Genomic DNA, 26057 nt, shown 5'->3' on the forward strand with positions numbered 1-26057 from the left:
AATGATGTTATGCCATTACCAGAGTGAATAGTTTTATATACTCTAAAATCATGAAAGAAAGCTTACTTTTATAAATTGAGAAATGTTTTATAAGCACCAGTGGGATACAAACTTCTTTTCACAAAGACATATATTAACTCATTCCTCAAGTATCTGGTATTTGTGATCTAAATGAGAAGTATTTTTACAACTGATTTTTTGCAACAGTTTTTCATTGTACCCTGCAGATGTATTATTGTGTTTTTATCATGTTGACATCTTATTATAAACAAATCCATTTTATTTTAAACTTAGATGTTTCTCCCATACATGTACTAAGAGGAAGTTGGGGACTAATCTGCATCAAGGAAGCATCTCTAATAATTCCTCCAGGAGTCCCTGTAGACTTTTACCAGCTTGAGACTGAATATTTGAGGGAGAGTGGGTCAGGATACAATCATCTAAAATGCAAACAAAAAAATGTTTTCCTAAAGTTCCCTGAATTAAAAAGAAAAGAATATGTTTGGGATACAATACACAAATTTGTTTGAATTCCTTTGCCAATTCCAAGTGAATCCACAGTCAAACAAATGAAACTTATGATTGCACAGCTGGAAGGTTATTGCTTCTTCATTTTATAAAAATAAAACCACAGGTGATTGTGAACCAGTTGGTCTGATTTTACACTTATAGCAAGTATGAATTACTTCCTCTGCTTTCTCTGGGTGCTGAATGGAAGCATTTGTCATAAATTCATCATAGATTGAATGTATGAGACTGAATATTAAGGCTGAAAATACACTTTTAAGAAGTCATTTTTGCCCATTCATTCTTTGATTTGTTCCTTTGTCCTTCTGTGTCTTTATTTATCCAGTCATTTAGCAATAAATATTTATCGAGCTCTTCCCGTGAAGTAGGCACTGTGCTAAGTTCTGGGAATACAGTGGTAAATAAACACAGAAGGAGCTCCAAAGACAATTCCAGATCTTTCTCAGATTTACTCATCCATTTATTCTTGTTTATTTCCAACATGTGATACAATGAAAACAGTCAAACAGACATGAATTTAATTTGCATTTCATCTTGGGCAAGATGTTTAAATTCTCAGAACCTCAACTTTTATATCTCCTATCTACCTCAAAGAATAATGGAAAGTGAATTACAAAGATAACCTATAAAACTGCTTGACATTTTGTTCTCTCCCCACCTCAAATATCATTGTTCCCTTCATATGTTGGGTCCTAGAGGTATAAATTGAAAGGATATATTTTCTCTCACTGTGTTTAGTTGTAGCTAAGAATATAGAGAAAAAACAAATGATGTCCCTGCCTTCTAGAAAATTATATTTAGAATAATAATGACTAACATTTGATATATACCAGTGACTGTTCTGAGCACTATAAATGGATGAACTCACATATCCTTAAAATAATGCCTGAGACAGGAATTGTAGTCATCATGTTTTCTGAGTGGGGAAACAGAAGCACAGAAAGTTAACTTGACTGAAATCACACGAATAGTGAGTGGCAAGGTAGAATTCAAACCTAGGCACCTGTCTCTGAAGCTTGTGTTCTTAATCACCATACCTCACTGCCTCTCAAGAGGAGGCTATTAAGTACAAGAAAATTACTGATAACTGTTTTATGAGTAGTTTAAGTAGTAAGTGAATGAGAGAAGACAAATCAGGGGATTTGATCCAGAACCTGAAAAACTAATCACATTTTAATAGAAAGAAATGTAATGATGAAGAGATATACCATAGGGCATTTTGGGAAAGTTTTATCAGTCTAGAAAATGATTCTTTCATACATCTAAGACAAATATATTATGTTGGACCTCAAATCATTCCATTTAGTGGAGATACAGAACATGTATTTAGAAAAGTAACTAAAAAATATTATTGTTTCTGATTTATAAAAGTAACATACTAATAATAGCAAAACTAATACAGATAGCAAAGTGTAAAGCAAAACATTTTTAAAAACCACTCCTAGTTTCATCATCCAGAAAAGATAATAACTTTAATGTTTAGATTTGTAATAGTCTGTTTTCACACTGCTATAAAGATACTACCCGAGACTGAGTAATTTATGAAAGAAAAAGGTGTAATTGACTTACAGTTCTACATGGATGGGGAGGCCTCAGGAAACTTACAATCATGGTGAAAGGCAAAGGGGAAGCAAGGCATGTTTTACATGGCAGCAGGAGAGCAAGAGAGAGCTCAGCAGAAACTGCCAGACACTTACCAAACAATCAGATCTTGTGAGAACTCTCACTATCACAAGAATGGCTTGGGAGAAACTGCCCCCATGATCCAATCACCTTCCATCAGGTCCCTCCCTCACCATGTGGGGATTGATGAGATTTGGGTGGGGACACAGTCAAACCATATTATTTTGCCCCTGGCTCCTCCCAAATCTCATGTTTTCTTTCACATTTCAAAACCAATCGTGCCTCCCAACAGTCCCCCATTGTCTTAACTGATTCCAGCATTAACTCAAAAGTTCAAGTCCAGCCGGGCACAGTGGTTCACACCTGTAATCCCAGCACTTTGGGAGGCCAAGGTGAGCAGATCACATGAGGTCAGGAGTTCGAAAACAGCCTGGCCAGTATGGTGAAACCTCGTCTCTACTAAAGACACAAAAATTAGCCAGGCATGGTGGCAGGACTTGTAATCCCAACTACTTGGGAGGCAGAGGCAGGAGACTCATTTGAACCTGGGAGGCAGAGGTTGCAGTGAGCCGAGATTGTGCATTGCTCTCCAGCCTGGGGAACAAGAGTGAAACTCCATCTCAAAAAAAAAAAAAAAAAAGTCATCTCAAAAAAATAAAAGTTCAAGTCCAAAGTCTCATCTGAGGCAAGGCGAGTCTCTTTCACCTATGAATCTGTAAAATCAAAGGCAAGTTAGTTATTCCAAGATGGGCAGTACAGGCTTTGGGTAAATGTTCCCATTCCAAATGGGAGAAATTGGCTAAAACAAAGGGTCCACAGGGCCCATGCAAGTCCAAAGCCCAGTAGGGCAGTCAAGTAAAACTTAAAGCTCCAAAATAATCTCCTTTGACTCCATGTCTCGCATCCAAGTCACGCTGATGCAAGGGGTGGACTGCCAAGGGCTTGAGCAGCTCAGCCCCTGTGGCTTTGCAGGGTTCACCCCCTGCAGCAGCTCTCATGGGCTGGAATTGAGTGCCTGTGGCTTTTCCAGGTTTATAGTACGAGCTGTCTGTGGATCTACCATCCTGGGGTCTGGATATTTTCCCCATTGTCCAAGCTATTAACATTTGGCTACTCATTACTTATGCAAATTTCTGCAGCTAACTTCAATGTCTCCCTAGAAAATGGGTTTTTCTCTTCTGCCACATGGTCAGGCTGAACATTTTTCAAACTTTTATGCTCTACTTCCCTTTTAAACATAAGTTTTTCATCTCCATCTGAGACTACCTCAGCCTGGACTTTGTTGTCCATATCACTATCAGCATTTTGGTCAAAACCATTCCACAAGTCTCTGGGACTTTCTAGACTTCCACACATCTTCCTGTCTTTTTCTGAGCCTTCCAAACTGTTCCAACCTCTGCCTGTTACCCAGTTCCAAAGTCACTTCCATATTTTCAGGTTATCTTTATAGCAATGCCCCACTCTCTGTGGTAGGCATTTGCTGTATTAGTCACTTTCACAGTGCTATAAAGAATACCTGAGACTGGGTAATTTATGAAGGAAAGAGGTTTAATTGACTCACAGTTCAGCATGACTGTGGAGGCCTCAGGAAACTTACAATCATGGTGGGAGGCAAAGAAGAAGCAAGGCACATTTTGCATGGTGGCAGGAGAGACAGAGAGTGTGCAGGGGAAACTGCCAGACACTTATGAAACCATGAGATCTCATGAGTCTCATGAGAACACCCTCATTATCATGAGAACAGCATGGGGGAAACTGTCCCCATGACCCAATTACCTGCCTCGACACATGGGAATTACAATTGGAGATGAGATTTGGGTAGGGACACAGCCAAACCATAACAGATATATTTTCTTTAATTTTCTTTTCTATGCATATTGCATTAAAAATATTTCTACATAAAAAATGAAAAGGGACTTATACGTAGTTTTCAGTTCTGCTCTTTTCACCTGATTTTTTTTTTTTTTTTTTTTTTTTTTTTTGAGATGGAGTCTCGCTCTGTCACCCAGGATGGAGTGCAGTGGCACAATCTTGGCTCACTGCAACCTCCATCTTCTGGGTTCAAGTGATTCTCCTGGGTCAGCCTCTTGAGTAGCTGGGATTACAGGCAACCACCACCATGCCTGGCTAATTTTTGTATTTTTAGTACAGACAGGGTTTCACCATGTTGGTGGCAAATTTCTGACCTCAAGTGATCCGCCCGCCTTGGCCTCCCAAAGTGCTGGGATTACAGGTGTGAGCCACCTATCTGGCCTCACCTCATGTTTTATCCAGAGCAACAAATACTACTTTTTCATTAATGTCCCAACAATCCCTATAGTCCATTCCTGCTTTATTTTCTAGTAAGTGATATTTCATAGCTAATGTTTACTAACACTTATCACCACCTACATGCTGCACTTTTTAAAATCTTTATTTTGTTTGTCTATCTCCTCTCCCACTCCTCTATACACATACAAAAAAATAATATCCATGAAGACAAGAATATATTTATTTTGTTCTCTACTGTATTCCCAGTGCCTGAAATAGTGCGGGCACATGACGGGTACTCTATTTGTTGCATGAAGAATCTCACAGGGGAAGGTATAGTGGCACCATCACAGTAGATACCTTTAATTTAAAAATTGATTAGATAACGTTAAGTACTACATTGAATGAATATGAATAATATTCATTACAAAGTCAATCCTTCTCATGTCTTATATCATGTACCAATTTCTAGTTATGTAAGCTAACATGTATAGGTAATGAAATGGACAATTCCTCATGAATAATGAATTAGAGCCTTGCAGCTTGTACATAGTTTTGTTCTCAAAATTCTCTTTTTCCAGACATTTCTCTTATCCTCTTTGCCCCGTCTTTTCCTTGTGCTTCATGCATTCCCTATAATCCTGTGTTCTAACTTCACTGTTTTCTAAAAATTTGCAGTTTGTCATACATATATATTTACTCTTTGAACCTGATTTCACTTTTTTTTCTTTTTTTTTTTTCCAGACAGGGTCTCACTCTTTCATCCAGCCTGGAGTGCAGTGGCACAATCTTGGCTCACTGCAGTCTCTACTTTCTGGGCTCGAGGGATCCTCCTGCCTCAGCCTCCTGAGTAGCTGGGACCACAGGCGCATGCCATCATGCCTGGCTAATTTTTTTTGTATTTTTGTAGAAGTGAGGTTTCACCATGTTTCCCAAATTGGTCTTGAAGTCCTGAGCTCAAGCAATCTGTTCTCCTTGACCTCCTAAAGTGCTGGGATTATAGGCATGAGCCATTGTGCCAGGCCTAAATTTGATTTCACTTTGATTGATGTTTTGTTCATTTGTTCAGCTACATCTTATAATACATACCTTCAATGAAATTAAGCAATTCCCTATATTACCTAGATATTAGGTGATAGGGAATGTACCTATATGGACTCCCATCTTCTATATAATTAAAACCTGGATCACCGGAAATATTTGTATTCAATAATCCTGTCTCTTATCGTTATCAGTAATGTTTGTATTTTCCCTATTCTTTTACATGTGTACATAACAAGATGCGTATAAAAGTTACATTTTTAACTCCACTCGATGTTATAAAATTATTTAAATAAGATAATGCATATGAAAGTGCTTGGTTGTGAACCAACTGGTATAGGTCAGGAAAAAGAAATTTTAAAAATAGAAAAAATTTAAAAAGAAAGTGCTTGGTAAGCTTTCAAGCACTATGCATACATTATCCCAATGCAAGCATCTCAAACTAATACAGTATGTCACTTACACATACCATTCCTTGTGTGAAAATCCTTCACGTGCTAGAAGGCCATCCCCAAATCCTCATTCCAATTTTCAGTCTGAATAAACCTAGTTTGTTTAAAATTTCCTCCTACAGTCTCTTTCTCAATCTTTTTAACCCCTTAATGATTTTTGTATTTTGTGACTTTTCTCTGATCCATTATTTAGCCTATCTTTGTTACTATGATGATCTAACAAGTGAACCTCACTTTATCAAATAAAGGATGTGAAAACAGAATCTGTATAAATTGTGTCATATTACAAACCCACTAAGAGTGCTATAGTTCCTTTTTTTTTTTTTTTTTTTTCTTGAGACAGGGTCTCACTCTGACACCCAGGCTGGAATGCCATGATGCGATCACAGTTCACTGCAGCCTCGACCTCCACAGCTCAAACGATTCTCCCACCTTAGTCTCCTGAGTAGCTGAGACCACAGGCACGCACCACCATGCCTGGTTAATTTTTAAATTTTGTTATAGGGACGAGTTCTCCCTATGTTACCCAGGCTTGTCTCAAACACCCAGCTCAAGCAATCCTCCTACCTCAGCCTCCCAAAGTGCTGGGAGTACAGGTGTGAGCTACTGTGGCCAGTCCCTAGTGTTTCTTAAAGATCCTGTGTAGAGAGGAAAAGGGCATTAGAAAGTAAGTTATGTTTTTGAGTTCCTGCTCTACTGCTGATCTGTAATATGACCTTGTTACTGAGCTTCTAAGCCCTAGTGTCCCATCTGTAAAGTAGAGGCTAACTGTCAATCCCTCCTGCAGTGTCTCCCAGTGGTTGGGGTCATAGGGCCCACTTAAAAACATGCAGGAGTGTTTTCAGTCCTCACAATGACTGTGGGTGGTTGTTGCTATTTAATGAGGAGACTGAGTGTAAGGGGAGTGAAGGGCAGGGACATAAGTATCCTGCAATGCCTGGGGCAGTCCCTCTTAACTAGAAATTGTCCTGCCACAAAATGTTGGTAGTGATGTTATCGATAAACAGGTAAAGCAATTCCTTGCAGATTTCCCCTCATAAACTAGTGAGCAGATAAACTAGTGACTAGATGGCAGAAAGGGAGTGCTTTCTGATTTAAAAACAAAAAGAAGGCTGGGTGTGGTGGTTCACACTTGTAATGCCAGCACTTTGGGAGGCTAAAATGGGAGGATCACTTGAACCCAGGTTTCAAGACCAGCTGTCTCTATAACAAAATGGAAAAAAATAGCTGGATGTGGTGTTGTGTGCCTGTATGTCCCAGCTACTTGGGAGGCCAAGGCAGGAGGATCACTTGAGCCCAAGAAGTCAAGGCTGCAGTGAGCTGCTGGGATTGCAACACTGCACTCCAGCTTTGGTGGCAGAGTGAGACCTTGTCAAAAAAAAAAAAAAAAAGAAAAAAAAAAAAAAAGAAAGAAAGAAAAACAAGAAACCATTCAGAACCCATGAGATTTTTCTGCCTGCTAAGATAATAATTTCAAAATTGTTTCCTGTATGTCTGTCCAAATAAAATCTGAAATTCTCCTGCTATGTAGAAAATATCTTTAAAAACTCTGATCAGCTCACCGGTCAGATAAGGAGATGTCTGTTAATGACTTTAGAAGCAGATGAGCTGATTTTCATTGTGTCTGTGTTTCTAAAGTATTGGTTGGCTTTAGTCAAATCAGGTAAGCCATATTCCTAGTTGTCAATTGTATCAGATGCTTCTTTGGACATAGACGTTCTTTGTCCCTTTGAAGGCCTAAGTTAAAAGAACTTTTCTGCTGGCTCTTCCTTACACCTGTCTCCTCGCATCTCAGGGTTTCCTTTGCCTTGCAGCCCCTTCTAGACACTACTGGGGCAGGCATCCAGACATGGGCAACCTGGAAGCCCAGTAGGTGAACTGATGATCTTATAGATCACAGCTAATGGATAACATCTTCCTCTTTTCTACTGCCTTCCCCACTAAGTGGGCAGTCCTGAGACACAGTGTATTCTGATTCTTAAGAGCACAGCACTTGGCAGCAACTCACACATGACATCCTCACTTTGACTCTTCCTCCTTCCTTATTTCACTGTTTTTGTCCTTAACTCTTCTTCCTTGGGATTGTACTCCCTAATAAAATTAAAGATTGTACTCCCTAATAAAATTAAAGTCTCACTGCTTCAGACTCTGCTTTTGGAAGATCTCGCCTAAGACATAAGTGAAGTGGAGAATTGAAACCATCATTTGGTTATTTCAGACCGATCTCTTGCAGAGATCAGTTTGGATTAATTTACGACACAGGATGTTAAGTACACAAGAACAATCATATTGCCAATTGGCAAGTAAAATAAGCTGTCAGCACTGTCCAACCATCATACTACATTTCTCCTATAAGCTCACTTTCTTATTCATTGAGATATCTGTTTCACAGAATCTCTATCTCCATGCCTATTCAACTGGCAACCTCTCTTCAAATTAAATTGAGAAAGTAGAAACCATCAGATGGGTATGGTCTCATAATCTTATCATTAGATCTGTGAACCCATCTGTCTCTGCTCTCGCCTCCTCCTTCTCTCCTGTTCCATCTGATGATGTGTTCTTTCTCCTATGGTTGACCAGTTCTTCAATATAGATCTAATTCCCTTTGCTCTCCTCAGGGGATTGGTTCCTTGTTGTTTTCCACTTTTTCTTCCACCCTCTCACTTCACTGAATTGTTCCCATCTGTATTCAAAATATTCTCTCATCTTTAAAAGACCTCCCTTAATTTCACATTCTCCTCCAGTTATTTCTACACTTCTGTATTTCCTATCTCAGTTAAGCTTCTCTGAAGGAAAAGCTGTAATCCATGTTCTCACCTTCTATTTACTCCTCAGCCCACTTTAATTAGGCTTCTGCCTCCATCACTCCACTGAAACTGCCCTTATTGAAGTTACTAATGACTTCTCTGTTGCTCAATCTAATGATCATTTTTTATGGCTTCATTTTAACTCAGCCTCAAGCAGCAATCAACACAACGAAGCATTCTCTCCTTTGTATACGCCCTTTCCATGGCCACCTTTTAACCCCGCTCACATGCTGTTATTTCTCCATCTCCCTTGTGTGCTCCTCCTTTTCTTTCTGTTGCTCCTGTCGTCAGTCCTCGAGGCTTGGTCTAGACCTCTCCTGTCCTCTTTACATACTTAGGCATTCTCATATACACCCATGACTTCAAATTACACCATTTGCAGATGACTCACAAATGTGTAGCAACAACCGAGACCTCTCCCCTGAACTTTATTTCCATCTAGTGCTTACTAACTTATCTTTGAATATCAAATGCACCTCAGTCTCAGCATGTCTAAAAAGCCAACTCAGCCCAGGCATCACAGGGAGACCCAGTGTCTACAAAAATTAAAAAATTAGCCGGGTGTGGTGGCACGCACCTGTAATCCTAGGTACACCAGAGGCTGAGGTGAGAGGATCGCCTGAGCCTGGGATGTCAGGGCTGCAGTGAACTGTGATTGCACCACTGCGCTCCAGTCTGGGAGACAGAGTGAGACTCTATCTCAAAAGATTAAAAAAAACAAAACAACAAATCATTAAAAAGCCAACTTGGCCAGCCATGGTGGTTCATGCCTATAATCCCGGCACTGTGGGAGGCCAAGGTGGCCACATGACTGGATGTTAGGAATTCTAGACCAGCCTAGCCAACATCTCTTTTTATAAATTTTTATTTATTTATTTGTTCATTTATTTTTTGAGACAGAGTTTCACTCTTGCTGCCCAGGCTGGAGTGCAATGGCTCGTTCTCAGCTCACTGCAACCTCAGTCTCCCGGGTTCAAGTGATTCTCCTGCCTCAGCCTACCAAGTAGCTGGGTTTACAGTCATGCACCACCATTCCTGGCTAATTTTGTATTTTTAGTAGAGACAGGGTTTCTCCATGTTGGTCAGGCTGGTCTCGAACTCCAGAACTCAGGTGATCCGCCTGCCTCAGCCTCCCAAAGTGCTGGAATTACAGGCGTGAGCCACTGTGCCCAGCCCATGAAACCCTATCTCTACTAAAAATACAAAAATTAGCTGGGCATGGTGGTGCACACCTGTAATCCCAGCTACTCAGGAGTTTGAGGCAGGAGAATCACTTGAACTTGGGAGGCGGAGGTTGGTGTGAGCCAAGATAGTGCCATTGCACACCATCCTGGGCAACAGAGTGAGACTCCATCTCAAAAAATACACAAAAATAAAAAATAAAAAGCCAACTCACTATTTCCATCCCCACCCCACACCAACTCTGCCCCAACCTGGCTGTCTTTCAGTTTTTCCTGTTTCAGGGATTGGAATCACTGTCCATCAACTCATGTAAGAAAAAACGTGGTTAAGGGAAACAATCCATCACTAAGTTCTATCTATTTTTACATCTATTAACTCTATTAAAAATATTCATTCAACCTTTCTACTTTGCCACAACCACTGCCACCAGAGTATATCAGTATCTCTTGCCTGTACTACTCCAATTTTTGTTCATCCAACAGCTAGAACGATGTTTCCAATCCCCAAATCTCATTGTTTCACCCATTTGCTTAAACACCTTAAATGGTTTCTATATATTTTAGAATAAAATAAGAAATCCTTAACATAGCCTGTAAACCCCACCATTTTTTGCTCTCCAACTGATTTTCTTTTGCTCTTTGTGATTTCAACACGTTGGCTTTCTTTTACTTCCTTTCCATGCACATTTGTACCACAGTATCTTAGGAAATGCCTTTTCCTCTGCCTAGAATGCTTTTTCTCTAGTTAGTGCCTCTTCAATCTTCCAATTCATATTATATACTCTCTCCTATGTTTTTTGTTTTTGTTTTTTTCTTTGTTTGTTTTTGAGACAGAGTTTTTCTCCTGTTGCCCAGGTTGGAGTGCAATGGCACGGCTTCAACTCACTGCAAACTCTGCCTCCTGGGTTCAAGCAATTCTCCTGCCTCAACCTCCCAAGTAGCTGGGATTATAGGTGTGCACCACCATGCCCGGCTAATTTTGTATTTTTAGTAGAGATGGGGTTTCACCATGCTGATCAGGCTGGTCTCGAACTCCTGACCTTAACTGATCCACCTGCCTTGGCCTACCAAAGTGCTGGGATTACAGGTGTGAGCCACTGTGCCTGGCATCTCCTATATTCTAAGACAGAAATAATATGTGTAAGAGCATGTCCAAAGAGCTCACAAGGCTTTGAATTAAAGCAGTGGCTTCAGGGATTAAAAGTCAGAACTCAATTTGAAACATCCCTAGAAGGTAAAATTATTTTAATTGTATGTCTATTTTGATGGTGGCAAGGAATAAGAGGAAGGTTGGAGGTCATCTCCAAATGTTTTGAGTTGTTTGACTTACTATCTAGAGGTTTCTTGAAGGAAGATGACAAATTAAAGAGAAGAAATGGGTTTACAGGAATGACTACCAGTTAATATCTAGCAAAATTAAAAAAACTTATTTGTTTTTTGACTTAGCAATTACACTTCTAAGGATCTGATATGGCTTGGCTGTGTCCTCATCAAAATCTCATCTTGATTTCCCAGGAGGGACCTGGTGGTGGGTAATTGAATCATGGGGGCAGATCTTTCCCATGCTGTTCTCACGGTAGTGACTAAGTCTTATGAGATCTGCTGCTTCTATAAGAGGGCAGGTCTTTCCCATGCTGTTCTCACGATAGTGAGTAAGTCTTTTGAGATATGATGCTTCTATAAGGGGGCAGGTCTTTTCCATGCTGTTCTCATGATAGTGACTAAGTCTTATGAGATCTGATGCTTTGTCAATTTTGGCTTTTGTTTCCATTGCTTTTGGTGTTTCAGCCATTAATTCCTTGCCCATGTCTATGTCCTGAATGCATTGCCAAGGTTTTCTTCTAGGGTTTTTATAGTTTTAGGTTTAACATTTATGTCTTTAATCCATCTTGAATTAATTTTTGTATAAGGTGTAAGGAAGGGATCCAGTTTCAGCTTTCTACATATGGCTAGTCAGTTTTCCCAACACCATTTATTAAATAGGGAATCCTTTCCCCATTTCTTGTTTTTGTCAGGTTTGTCAAAGATCAGATGGTTGTAGATGTGTGGTATTATTTCCGAGGGCTCTAGTCTGTTTCATTGGTCTATATCTCTGTTTTTGTACCAGTACCATGCTGTTTTGGTTACTGTAGACTTGTAATATAGTTTGAAGTCAGGTAGCGTGATGCCTCCAGCTTTGTTCTTTTTGCTTAGGATTGTCTTGGCAATGTGGGCTGTTTTTTGGTTCCATATGAACTTTAAAGTAGTTTTTTCTGATTCTGTGAAGAAAGTCATTGGTAGCTTGATGGGGATGGCATTGAATCTATAAATTACCTTGGGCAGTATTGCCATTTTCACAATATTGATTCTTCATATCCATAAGGATGGAATGTTCTTCCATTTGTGTGCTCTTTAATTTCATTGAGCAGTGGTTTGTAGTTCTCCTTGAAGAGGCCCTTCACATCCCTTGTAAGTTGGATTCCTAGGTATTTTACTCTCTTTGTAGCAATTGTGAATGGGAGTTCACTCATGATTTTGCTCTCCGTTTGTCTGTTATTGGTATATGGGAATGCTTGTGATTTTTGTACATTGATTTTGTGTCCTGAGACTATGCTGAAGTTGCTTATCAGCTTAAGGAGATTTTGGGCTGAGACAATGGGGTTTTCTAAATATACAATCATGTCATTTGCAAACAGAGACAATTTGACTTCCTCTTTTCCTAATTGAATACCCTTTATTTCTTCTCTTGCCTGATTGCCCTAGCCAGAACTTCCAACACTATGTTGAATAGGAGTGGTGAGAGAGGGCATTCTTGTCTTGTGCCAGTTTTCAAAGGGAACGCTTCCAGTTTTTGCCCATTCAGTATGATATTGGCTGTAAGTTTGCCACAAATAGCTCTTATTATTTTGAGATAGGCTCCAGCAATACCTAGTTTATTCAGTTTTCAGTATGAAGGGCTGTTGAATTTTGTCAAAGGCCTTTTCTGCCATCTATTGAGATAAACGTGTGGTTTTTGTCTTTGGTTCTGTTTATGTGATGGATTACGTTTACTGATTTGCATACGTTGAACCAGCCTTGCATCCCAGGGATGAAGCTGACTTGATCTTGGTGGATAAGCTTTTTGATGTGCTGCTGGATTCGACTTGCCAGTATTTTATTGAGGATTTTCTCATTGATGTTCATTAGGGATATTGGTCTAAAATTCCTTTTTTTGTTGTGTCTCTGCCAGGCTTTGGTATCAGGATAATGCTGGCCTCATAAAATGAGTTAGGGAGGATTCCCTCTTTTTCTATTGATTGGAATAGTTTCAGAAGGAATGGTACCACCTCGTCTTTGTACCTCTGATAGAATTCGGCTGTGAATCCGTCTGATCCTGGACTTTTTTTGGTTGGTAGGCTATTACTTATTGCCTCAATTTTGGAGCCTGTTATTGGTCTATTCAGGGATTCAACTTCTTCCTGGTTTAGTCTTGGGAGGGTGTATGTGTCCAGGAATTTATCCATTCCTTGTAGATTTTCTAGTTTATTTGTGTAGAGGTGTTTATAGTATTCTCTGATGGTAGTTTGTATTTCTGTGGGATTGGTGGTGATATCCCCTTTATCATTTTTTATTGCATCTATTTGATTCTTCTCTCTTTTCTTCTTTATTAGTCTTGCTAGCAGTCTATCAATTTTGTTGATCTTTTCAAAAAGCCAGCTCCTGGATTCACTGATTTTTTTGAAGGGTTTTTTTGTGTGTGTGTCTCTATCTCCTTCAGTTCTGCTCTGATCTCAGTGATTTCTTGCCTTCTGCTAGCTTTTGAATTTGTTTTATCTTGCTTCTCCAGTTCCTTTAATTGTGAGGTTAGGTTGTCAATTTTAGATCTTTCCTGCTTTCTCTTGTGGGCATTTAGTGCTATAAATTTCCCTCTACACACTGCTTTAAATGTATCCCAGAGATTCTGGTACGTTGTGTCTTTGTTCTCATTGGTTTCAAAGAACATCTTTATTTCTGCCTTCATTTTCTTATTTATCCAGTATTCATTCAGGAACAAGTTGTTCAGTTTCCATGTAGTTGTGCCATTTTGAGTGAGTTTCTTAATCCTGGGTTCTAATTTGATTGCACTGTGGCCTGAGAGACAGGTTGCTGTGATTTCTGTTGTTTTACATTTGCTGAGGAATGCTTTACTGCCAACTATGTGGTCAATTTTGGAATAAGTGCGAGGTGGTGCTGACAAGAATATATATTCTGTTGATTTGAGGTGGAGAGTTCTGTACATGTCTATTAAGTCCTCTTGGTGCAGAGTTGAGTTCAAGTCCTGGATATCCTTGTTAACCTTCTGTCTCGTTGATCTGTCTAATATTGACAGTGGGGTGTTAAAGTCTCCCATTATTATTGTGTGTGAGTCAAAGTCTCTTCATAGGTCTCTAAGGACTTGCTTTATGAATCTGGGTGCTCCTGTATTGGTGCATATATATTTAGGGTAGTTAGCTCTTCTTGTTGTCTTCTTGTTGAATTGATCCCTTTGCCATAATGTAATGGCCTTCTTTGTCTCTTTTGATCTTTGTTGGTTTAAAGTCTGTTTTACCAGAGACTAGGATTGCAACCCCTTGCAGAAGAAATTTCTAAGCAGCAAAGCATTCAAGAGGTGTCTTGGGTGCTGTTAAAGGCATTCAGTTTTATAAAGAAAGCAGAGCATAAAAGTTCAGAAAATTTGCAGCCTAACAGTGCAACAGAAAAGAAAATCCCATTTGCCGAGGAGAAATTCAAGCCAGCTGCATAAATTTGTATAAGTAACAAGGAGCCGAATGTTAATCCCCAAGACAGTGGGGAAAATGTCTCCAGAGCATATCAGAGGTCTTCATGGCAGCCCCTCCCATCACAGGCTTGGAAGTCTAGGAGGAAAAAATGGTTACATGAGCTGGACCCAGGGTCCCCGTGCTGTGTGCAGCCTAGAGACTTTGTGCTCTGCATTCCAGCCACTCCAGCGCTGGCTGAAAGGAGCCAAAGTAGAGCTGGGCCTGTGGTTTCAGCGGGTGCAAGCCCCAAGCCTTGGCCGCTTCCACGTGGTGTTGAGACTGCCAGCGCACAGAAGTTAAGAATTGGGGTTTGGGAACTTCCGCCTGGATTTTAGAAATTATATGGAAATGCTTGGATGCCCAGGTAGAAGTTTGCTGCAGGGGTGGGGTCCTCATGGAGAACCTCTACTAGGGCAGTGCAGAAGGAAAATGTGGCGTCAAAGCCTCCACGCAGAGTCCCTACTGGGATACCGCCTAGTGGAGCTGTGAGAAAAGGGCCACCATCCTCCAGACCCCAGAATGATAGATCCACTGACAGCTTGTACCGTTTGCCTGGAAAAGCTGAAGACACTCAACATCAGCCCAAGAAGGTAGCCAAGAGGGAGGCTGTACACTACAAAGCCACAGTGGTGGAGCTGCCCAAGACCATGGGAACCCACCTCTTTCATCAGCGTGACCTCGATGTGAGACATAAAGTCAAAGGAGATCATTTTGGAGCTTTAAGATTTGACTGCCCTGCTGAATTTCAGACTTGCATGGGGCCTGTAGCCCCTTTGTTTTGGCCAATTTCTCCCATTTGGGATGCCTGTATTTACCCAATATCTGTACCCCCATTGTATGTAGGAAGCAACTAACTCGCTTTTGATTTTACAAGCTCATAGGCAGAAGGGACTTGCCTTATCTTGGATGAGACTTTGGACTGTGAACTTTTGATTAATGCTGAAATGAGTTAAGACTTTGGGGGACTGTTGGGTAGGCATGACTGGTTTTGAAATGTGAGGACACAGAGCTGTGTGGAGGCAGGGGCAGAATGACATGGTTTGGTTGTGTCCCCTCTCTCTCAAAAAAAAAAACTGCCAGGCATAGTGGCTCACACCTTTAATCCCAGCACTTTGGGAGTCTGAGGTGGGTGGATCACTTGAGGGTCAGGAGTTTGAGACCAGCCTGGCCAATATGGCAAAACTCCGTCTCTACTAAAAATGCAAAAATTATCCAGGCATAGCCCATGCCTGTAATCTTAGCTACTTGGGAGGCTGAGTTATGAGAATCCCTTGTCCCTGGGAGGTGGAGGCTTCAGTGAGCCAAGATCATGCCACTGTACTCTAGCCTGGATGATGGAGTGAGACTCTGTCTCAAAAAAAGAAAAAAAATAGTCATATCTAAAAATACTTTCACAGCAACGTGTAGACTGGTATTTGATAAAACATCCAGGCACCATAGCCTGGCCACAGGTACTCCCCTAGTTCTACCTGGAAAATGCTAATTCTTGCTGCTCATTTGGAGTAGCGACCCTATCTTCCCTTCTCAGAGTCAGCATAAACCCAGCTAGATTATGCTATCACTCCACATAGCTATTGACTTTGCTGTTCAGGCCCAGTAGCACTGTAGAGGACAAGTCTTCCATGGAGAGTGCTAGCTCTTAGTAAGGAGAGGCAGGCCACTTATGCAGGTTCTAAAGGTTTAGCTAAGTCTAGGTAACACAAATCTTCAGGGGCACTCAACCAGATTTCTCCATCCCATGTTTCAGAATCCCAGGTTTTTCCAACCAAGATCCTGACATTAGCATACAGACTTCTTTGGTTAAGTGTTTTTGAGCTAGGCAATTCTAACTATTCAATCTTGAATTTGGTTTTCAGCTTTTTCTGCTACTGACTACAGGAGATAAGAGCCTCTTTCTAACAAGGCTCTCTTGCCTTCACAATTAATTTTGCCCTCAGCTTTTCGTTATCCCTCTATAAAGTGTAAATATAACTTATTAACAGGACAATAGTCTCACATGCATTGCTTCCTTCCCCATACCTGAATTATTACACCAACCGAGGTACCCCCCTTCACCAGAACATCCTCTCAAGTTACCACTGGTGACAGTTTTGGCAACTGGGCCACCACCTTGTATTAGAGATGATCCGTGATCCAATTTCTACCTTGTGTGATTTTCCTTTAGTCAGAAGAACTTCCTTTAACACTTTTTTTTTTTTTTTTTTTTTGAGATGGAGTTTCACTCTTGTTGCCCAGACTGGAGAACAACGGTGCCATCTCAGCTCACTGCAACCTCTGGCTCATGGGTTCAAGCAATTCTCCTGCCTCAGCCTCCCAAGTAGCTGGGATTACAGGCATGCGCCACCACACCCAGCTAATTTTTTTGTATTTTTAGTAGAGAAGGGGTTTCACCATGTTGGCCAGGCTGGTCTCAAACTCTTGACCTCAGGTGATCCACCTGCCTTGGCCTCCCAAAGTGCTGGGATTACAGGCGTAAGCCACCAAGCCCAACCCCTTTAACATTTCTTGTAGTGCAGGTCTATTGGCAATAAACTTTCTCAGCTTTTATTTGTCTGAATCTATGTTTTACCTTAACTTTTATTTTATTTTTATTTTTTAAATTTCATTTTATGAATGTCTAATCTGCCAGCATTTTAAAAATTTATTTTTATTTTCTAAATTTTATCTTGTGATACTTTCACTTTTAAAGGATATTTTTTCTGGGTATATAGTTCTAGATTGACAGTTTCTGTCGCCCTTCAATATTTTATGTTGCTACATTTTTTTTTCTGGCTAGCATTGTTTATGAAAATGGCCCCTGTGTGTAATATGTCTGTTTTTTTTCCTGCTGCATTTAGACTTTGTTTATACACTTGTGTTTGGCAATTTGTTTATTATGTGCCTTCGTTTGGGCCATATGCTTGTGTGTGGGTATACATGTGTGTTTTTATTGGGTTTGATATTTGTTGAACTTCTTGGATCTGTGGGTTTATAGTATTCAAAACATTTAAACCATCCTGGCTAACACGGTGAAACCCCATCTCTACTAAAAAACACAAAAAACTAGCCTGGAGAGGTGGCGGGCACCTATAGTCCCAGTTACTCCGGAGGCTGAGGCAGGAGAATGGCGTAAACCCGGGAGGCGGAGCTTGCCGTGAGCTGAGATCCAGCCACCACACTCCAGCCTAGGCGACAGAGCGAGATTCCGTCTCAAAAAAAAAAAAAAAAAAAGAAATTTAAAACTTTCTCCACTCCACTAGGATTTGAATTACATGCATGTTATACTGCTTGATATTATCCACAAGTCACTGTAATTTTTCATTTTTTGTTCTTTTTTGCCTCTGTGCTTCACTTTGGGTGTATTTCAGTTGACTATGTCTTCAAGTTTAACCACCTTTTCTTCTGTACTATCTAATCTGTTAAGCCTATTCAGTGAATACTTTTATTTAGAATATTGTATTTTAGTTTCCATGTTACTCTTTTTAGAATTTTTTTTTCTGAATTATGTTTGTATTTCTCTTTAAATTTTTGAACTGCTTTAAAATTCCTGCCTGCACCTGTTATTTCTGGATGATTTATATGAGCTTATTTTTCTCCTGATTATGGGTGACCTTTCTTTCTTTTCTTTTTTATTATTATTATTTTTTTTTTGACAGAGTCTCATTCTTTGCACAAGTTGGAGTATAGTGGTGCGAACTCAGCTCACTGCAACCTCCACCTCCTGGGTTCAAGTAATTCTCATGCTTCATCCTCCTGAGTAATTGGGATTACAGGCATGTGCCACCACACCCAGCTAATTTTTGTATTTTTAGTAGAGACAGGGTTTCACCATGTTGGCCAGACTAGTCTTGAATTCCTGGCCCCAAGTAAGCCACCTGCCTCGGCCTCCCAAAATGCTGGGATTACATGTGTGAGCCATCATGCCTGGCCTATGGGTCATCTTTTCCTCCTTCCTTGTATGTCCAGACATTTTGATTGGACATTAGACATTGAGATTTTATAATCTCCAATATGTAAATTTTGATGTCTTTTTAAAAAGAATGCTAAGCTGTTTTGAGATCGGCTTACTTTTGAGGCTTGTTTTAAGTTTTACTGGGGTGAACCCAGTACTCTGTAGCCTTTATTCTAGGACTAGTTGAATTCTACTACTATGGTATGAGACTTTTACTACTGTGGTATGAGCCTTCTCAGGTTTCTATCATATGCTATAGGTGTTCAATAAAGTCTCGGTTCTTTAGTTTGTTGTTACTTGAATATCTCTCTGCTCTTCTGTGGGATTTGAGAATCGTTCAGCTTGCAGGTCTTCAGTTATTGTTTTCCAGCCTTATGGAGTTTTACTGTATGTATTCAAAACTCAGTATTCAACAACAGACTCAGTCGGTTCCGATGCAGTTTACCGAAAATCTTTTTCTGTGTGGCCCCCTCTGCTTTGGTACTCTGCTGTGAAAATTCCAGCCATTTTAGCCTTCCTTCAATTCAGTGAGACATCTGTGTTCCTTCTCCCTACTTCATAATCTGTAGAGTACCCCCAAGTAAAAAAAAAATGGGGCAATCATAGGGCTTTTCTCATTTGTTTCCCTTTCCTTAGGGGTCAGAGATTTGTTATGCTTATTGTCCAAATTCTGAAAACAGTGGTTTCATATATTTTGTCCATTCGTCTATTTTTTTTTAATGGCAGGAGGGCAAGTCCAGTACTAGTTATCCCATTATGATGGAAGTGGAAGTTTTGTATAGTAAATGTTTTGATAGATATAGGCACATAATTAATCCAACCACATAGGTCTTACAGTAGTCTTGCAAAAAGACTTTCTAGAGAAAAGAATGCCTCCTCTAAAAGAGAAGCCAAAAGGCGAAGGGGCAAAGGATATTTTAGGCTATTTCAGATAAGGAAATAGCATACACAGAGGCAGAAAGGCATGCTAGAACTATCAAAAATATAGCTGAAGCCTACAATAAGACTTGCAGAGAAGCAGGGAGAGAAATAAAGAGAGATTATTTAGGAGGACATCAATCATGAATATTTTCTTTTTGTATTTAATATAGCAAAGAGAACTAAAAAAGAATGCTTAATTAATTAAGGTATAGGCAGTGATTTGAACATTGTAATTTCTTAATTACATTGTAATTGTAAAGTGATGGTTATGAAAACTGTATGGCAGCGAGGGATGTTTATAATATGCTAAATGAAAACAACAGAATGTAAACATTTGTATAAATACTAATATCATAATTTTAAAAAATCAGATGCATAGGAAATAACATCATAAGGAAACGTACTAAAAAATAATTGTATAAATGTGGTAGAAAATGAATAATGGTTGGCCAGGAGCAGTGGCTCATGCCTATAATCCCAGCATTTTGAGAGGCTGAGGTGGGTGGATTGTTTAAACTTAGTAGTTCAAGATCAGCCTAGGCAACATGTTGAGACCCTATCTCTACCAAATAAAATACAAAATTAGCCAGGCATGGTGGTGTGTGCCTGTGATCCTAGCTAATAGAGAGGTTGAGGAAGAAGGATCATTTGAGCCCAGGGGGCAGAGGTTGCTGTGAACTGAGATTGCGCTACTGCACTCCAGCCTAGGTGACAGAGCAGACCCTGTCTCAAAAAAATATATAAAAATAAAAATAAAGAATAATGGTAGCTGGGCATGGTGGTGCATGCATGTAATCCCAGCTACTCAGAAGGCTAAGGCAGGAGAATCGCTTGAACCCAGTAAGTGAAGGTTGCAGTGAGATGAGATTGTGCCATTGCACTCCAGCCTGGGCGACAAAGCGAGACTCCATCTCAAACAAAAACAAAAACAAAACAAAACAAACAAACAAACAAAAGAATAATGGATAGTGAATATCCACTAAAATTAAAAAAAAATAAAGAATAGTGGATATTGGTATGATCCTTCTCAGGAAAGAGCACAGACGAAGCACAGAAGTTTCACTGAATTGAAGAGAGAAAGAGATCAGAATTTAAGGAAGGTGAGCTGGCTGGAATTTTCAGAGCAGGGTACCAAAGCAGAGGGAACTATACAGAAAACGATTTTCCCTCACTTTGTAATGTTTTAGATACAGATACACTTTGGGGATATTGTAGACTGGGAACCAGACCACTACAATAAAGCTAGATCTCATTAATGCAAGACACACGAATTGTTTGGTTTTCAGTTATGTTTAGACTATCTGGTAGTCTATTAAGTGTGCGATAGCATTATGTCTAAAAAAGGCTCATGATCATCTGAGGTATCAACAAGTTGTAATCTTCGCTTGTGGAGGGTCTTGCCTCAATGTTGATGGCTGCTGACTGACCAGAGTGGTAGTTGTTGAAGGGTGAGATGGCGGTGGCAATTTCTTAAAGGAAGACCAGAATGAAGTTTACTGCATTGGTTGACTCTTCCTTTCGTGAAGGATTTCTCTGTAGTATGTTAAATTATTTGATAGCATTTTACCCAGAGAAGAACTTCTAAAAAAATTGGAGAGATGACAGCCATAGCATCATAAAATGTATTTCTTAAATATCATTATCCCTTACTCCATGGACTGCAGACTGGATGTTGTATTAACAGGTGTGAAATCAGCACTCATCTTCTTGTACCTCTCCCTCAGAGCTCTGGGGTACTACGTGCATTGTTAATGAGAGTAGTACTTTGAAAGAGAGGTTTTTTTTTTTTTTTTTTCTTTCTGAGCAGTAGGTCTTAACAGTGGGCTTAAAATATTCAGTAAGCCATGCTATAAACGGATGTGCTGGCCTTTAGGCTTCGTTTTTTCCATTTATAGTGCACAGGCAGAGTAGATGTAACATAAATTTTAAGGGCCTTAGGATTTTTTGAATGATAAATGAGCATTGGCTTCAACTTAAAGATACCAGCTGCACTGGTCTCTAATAAGAGAGCCAACCTGTCCTGAGAAGCTTTGATGCCAGACATTGACTTCTCTTCTCTAGCTAGGAAAGTCCTAGATGGCATCTTCTTTCAGTAGAAGACTGTTTTATCTACATTGAAAATCTGTTATTTGGTGTAGCCACCTTCATCAATGATCTTAGCTAGATTTTCTGAGTAACTTGCTGCAGCTTCTCCATTAGCAGTTGGCTGTTTCACCTTGCACTTTCATGTCACGGAGATGGCTTTTTCCTTAAACCGCATGAACCAACCTCTGCTAGTTTTGAACTATTCTGCAGTTTTCTTACCTCTCTCAACTTTCATAGAATTGAAGAGAATTAGGGCCATGTTCTAGATTAGGCTTTGGCTCAAGGGAATGTTGGAGCTGATTTCTTATTTAGATCACTGAAACGTTTCCTATATCAGCAATAAGGCTATTTTGCTTTTGTAACATTCGTGTGTTCAGTGGAAGAGCACTTGTAATTTCCTTCACAAGCTTTTCTTTTGCATTTACAGCTTGGCTAACTGTTTGGTGCAAGAGGCCTAGCTGTCAGCCTGTCTCACTTTTTGACTTGCCTTCCTCGCTAAGCTTAATCATATCTAGCTTTTGATTTAAAGTGAGAGATGTGTGACTCTTCCTTTTACTTGAACACTTAGAGGCAATTGTAGGGTTATTAACTGGCCTAATATCAATATTGTTGTGTCTCAGGGAATAGGGAGGCCAGAGGAGAAGGAGAGAGGAGAAGGGAATGGCTAGAAAGTGGAGCAGTCAGAACACACACAAAATGTTTTAAGTTTGCTATTTTATACGGGAATGGTTTGTGGTGGTCCCGAAAGAATTACAATAGTAACATCAAAGATCACTGATCACAGATCATCTTAACAGGTAATAATAATGAAAAAGTTTGAAATATTCTGAGAATACCAAAATGTGACATGAAGACACAAAGTGGGCACACGCTGTTGGAAAAATGACATTGATAGCCTTGCTTAATATAGGGTTGTAACAAACTTTCCATTGTAAAAGTGTACTACCTGTGAAGCCCAAAAAAGTGAAGTGCAATAAAATGAGGTATGCCTGTATTCTGTGCTTTGATACTAAAAAGGGATGGTGTTGAGCAAAATGTCAATGCATATACATATGTGCATACCTACATACATACAACTCTTCCCCTCAGTGCTTTGGTTTTCTACCCTGTAAAGTGGAAATTTTAATAGTATGACTCTTATTTAGTGGTGAATTAAATAGGATATAATGTATTTATATAAGCACTTAGCAGCACAACCCTTGAACCATATTCAGGGTGTGTATTAGTCCATTTTCACGCTGCTGATAAAGACTTACCTGAGACTCGGTAATTTGTAATGAAAAAGAGGTTTAATGGACTCGCAGTTCCATGTGGCTGGGGAGGCCTCATAATCATGGCAAGGTGAAAGGCACATCTTACATGGCAGCAGACAAGAGAGAATGAGAGCCAAGTGAAAGGGGAAACCCCTTATAAAACCATCAGATCTCATGAGACTTGTTCACTACCACGAGAACAGTATGGGGGAAACTGCCCTTATGATTCAATTGTCTCCCACTGAGTCCCTCCCACAACACATGGGAATTACTGGAGCTACAATTCAAGATGAGATCTGGATTGGAACACAGCCAACCCATATCAGTGTGTCATTTGTTTTTCACCAGGACCACTGCTGCATCCATGTGGGATATTTATTATGCTGTATTATGCAATATCCCCGGGTCCCAATCACTATGTATACACGTAGTAACTCCCAGTCATAGTGACTATGAAAAAATGTTATCACACACTTCCAAATACTTTTGGTTGAAAACTACATGTGAAAGAGTTATGAATTAAAAAGTATAGGAATAGATATATGAAGGTAAGGGTTCTTTCTTGCTCTCAATTCTTTGGTAAAACACAATCCTACACAGGAAACAAAACAAAAGCAGTGGTGTGGTGGAAGGTGCACAGAACTGGGAATGAGGAGACTTGGGATCTTCGTTTTTCTCTATCGTAAGCAAATTCCTTAGTCTCTCTGGCTTAATTTCCTTCTTATAGAATGAGGCTGTGGTCCAAGTCACCACCAAGAGTCTTTCTAGCTCTAAGAGTGGATTATTTGTATGCATTGAAGGAATAATTTTCTGATGTGCCTTTTTTTTTTTTTTATGTGGCAAAGGTGGTCACAGAAGGGAGTGTCATAGGCCAAACAATTCCTTTCAAATGATGAACTTCAGCACCACCCTAACTCCTGTGTCTGAACTCTTTCTTACCTGGGGATGATTTTACCCCATGTAAAAAAGAAATTATCATTATTTCTCCCCCGCCTCTTTTTTTTTTTGGTTTGTTCCTAGGACTGAACACAGACTAAATGTCTAATCAATGTTTATTTGAATAAATGGATAAATCCATGAAACATAATATTTATGTAACATAAGGAAAGTTGTGTAGTGCAGTCTTTATGTATTTAAATATACCTATGTAATACATTTGCACGTTTTTAGACATTATGATTATTTATTGGGGATATGTAATTTTTAACAAAGTATAACCATACCTTTGTTTCAAAACACTTCTTATTGAAGAATGAAATACAAACCTTTTTCGTTTTTCTTTTCTTTCTTTTTTTTTTCTTTGAGATAGGGTCTCACCTTGTCACCCAGGATGGAGTGCATTGGTGCAGTTGGCTCACTGCAACCTCCCCATCCCAGGTTCACATGATCCTCCCACCTCAGCCTCCCAAGTAGTTGGAACCACAGGCATATGCCACCACTCCCAGCTAATTATTTTTGTATTTTTGGTAGAGATAGGGGTTTCACCATGTTGCCCAGGGTGGTCTCGAACTCCACCCATCTTGGTCTCCCAGAGTGTTGGGATTACAGATGTGAGCCACTGTGCCCAACCGAGATACAGACTTATGTTAATAAAATGACATGAAGAACCTAGGTCAAGGAGGGATTAATCCATTTCTATATGTATTGCTCTCTCTGTATCTAGTTAGCTACACCCTCTCAACTCAATCTCTCTCTCTCAACACTTTTTTTTTTTCTTTTTTTAAGATGGAGTCTCACTCTGTCAGCCAGGCTGGAGTGCAATGGCACAGTCTCAGCTCACTGCAACCTCCGCCTCCCGAGTTCAAGCTATTCTCCTGCCTCAGCCTCCCAAGTAGCTGGGATTATAGGCACCCGTCATCACGCCTGGCTAATTTTTGTATTTTTAATACAGATGGGGTTTCACCATGTTGGCCAGGCTGGTCTCTAACTCCTTACCTCGTGATCTGCCTGTCTCGGCCTCCCAACGTGCTGGGATTGCACCCGGCCTGACTCAAGACTTTTTCTTCATGTTTTTAGTATTAGTAATGACAAGGAGGGACACACACAGTTTAATAATTTATTATAAATATCACTCACAGAATGTATTAGGTGATCCGTACTAGGTCTCTCAATTATTCTTGTGACTAACTGCTTGGATGACCACGAGGACCACTGTGCTGTTATTGCAGACTGTGTGAACAGAGAACCCGAGTGGTGCAGCCACATGCAGCAACCCTAAGCATACATATCTAAAATTTTTATGGGCATATTTTTCTATCTCCTCATTTGAAAAATCATAGAGCACAACTCTCAGGTTAGATCAATATCATATCTTAGCATTAAACTGGGAGTCTGCTAAATTATTCTATTTAAGAATTTTGATCATTTTAACAGTAAATATAATGTAATAATAGTGTGTCTTCTCAGAAATTGTTTTCTTTTCTTCTTCTTCTTTTTTTTTTTTTTATTAAGAGACAGGGTCTCTGTATGTTGCCCAGGCTGGTCTCGAACTCCTGGGCTCAAAACTCCTACACTCTCAGCCTCCCAAAGTGCTGGGACGCCAGGCATGAGCCACACTGCCTGGTTCAGAAATCTTTTTAAAGATAATAGAGTCATTTTAGTCTACAAAGAATTTCCACATTCATTATTTCATTGTGTTTTTACATTAACCCATTGTATAAGATCTGTAATTCTCACTTTATCTAATTGGGAACTGAGGCTCAGGGAGGGATAGCAACTCACCCAAAGTCACACACCTACTTAGGTACAGACCTAGGATTCCAATTGCTACTTTTAATTGCAATAATCTTTTCATCATGCTACTTTTTAAAAAAATTAGAAATAAGTTGCATGTGCCAGAGATAATTTCAATGACCTCATAGGTGGGTATGAAACCAAAAGCTATTTAATGATATTACATAAAAGCTCAAAAGAGCAGAAAATCCACCCACAGATATCAGAAAGTTCCTTCTGGGAAATTTAATTTTATTGTATTTTATATTTTAGAAAATTTATTTTATTATTATACAATTGGTTTATTGACTCACTCATTAATTCACCATACATTTTTCTAGTGTTCATGACTGATAAGGCATTTACCTGAACACTCTGTGACTGGCAAAAATGAGTCAGAGACAATCACTGGCATCATGAAATGAACTATCTCAGAGTCCACAAATAACAGTAATAGCAGACAGAATGTTACAAATGCCATACCAAAGGTATGAGCATAACGTAATGATAAATTAG

Source organism: Piliocolobus tephrosceles, chromosome 1, assembly GCF_002776525.5.
Source record: "Piliocolobus tephrosceles isolate RC106 chromosome 1, ASM277652v3, whole genome shotgun sequence".
NCBI lineage: Eukaryota > Metazoa > Chordata > Mammalia > Primates > Cercopithecidae > Piliocolobus > Piliocolobus tephrosceles.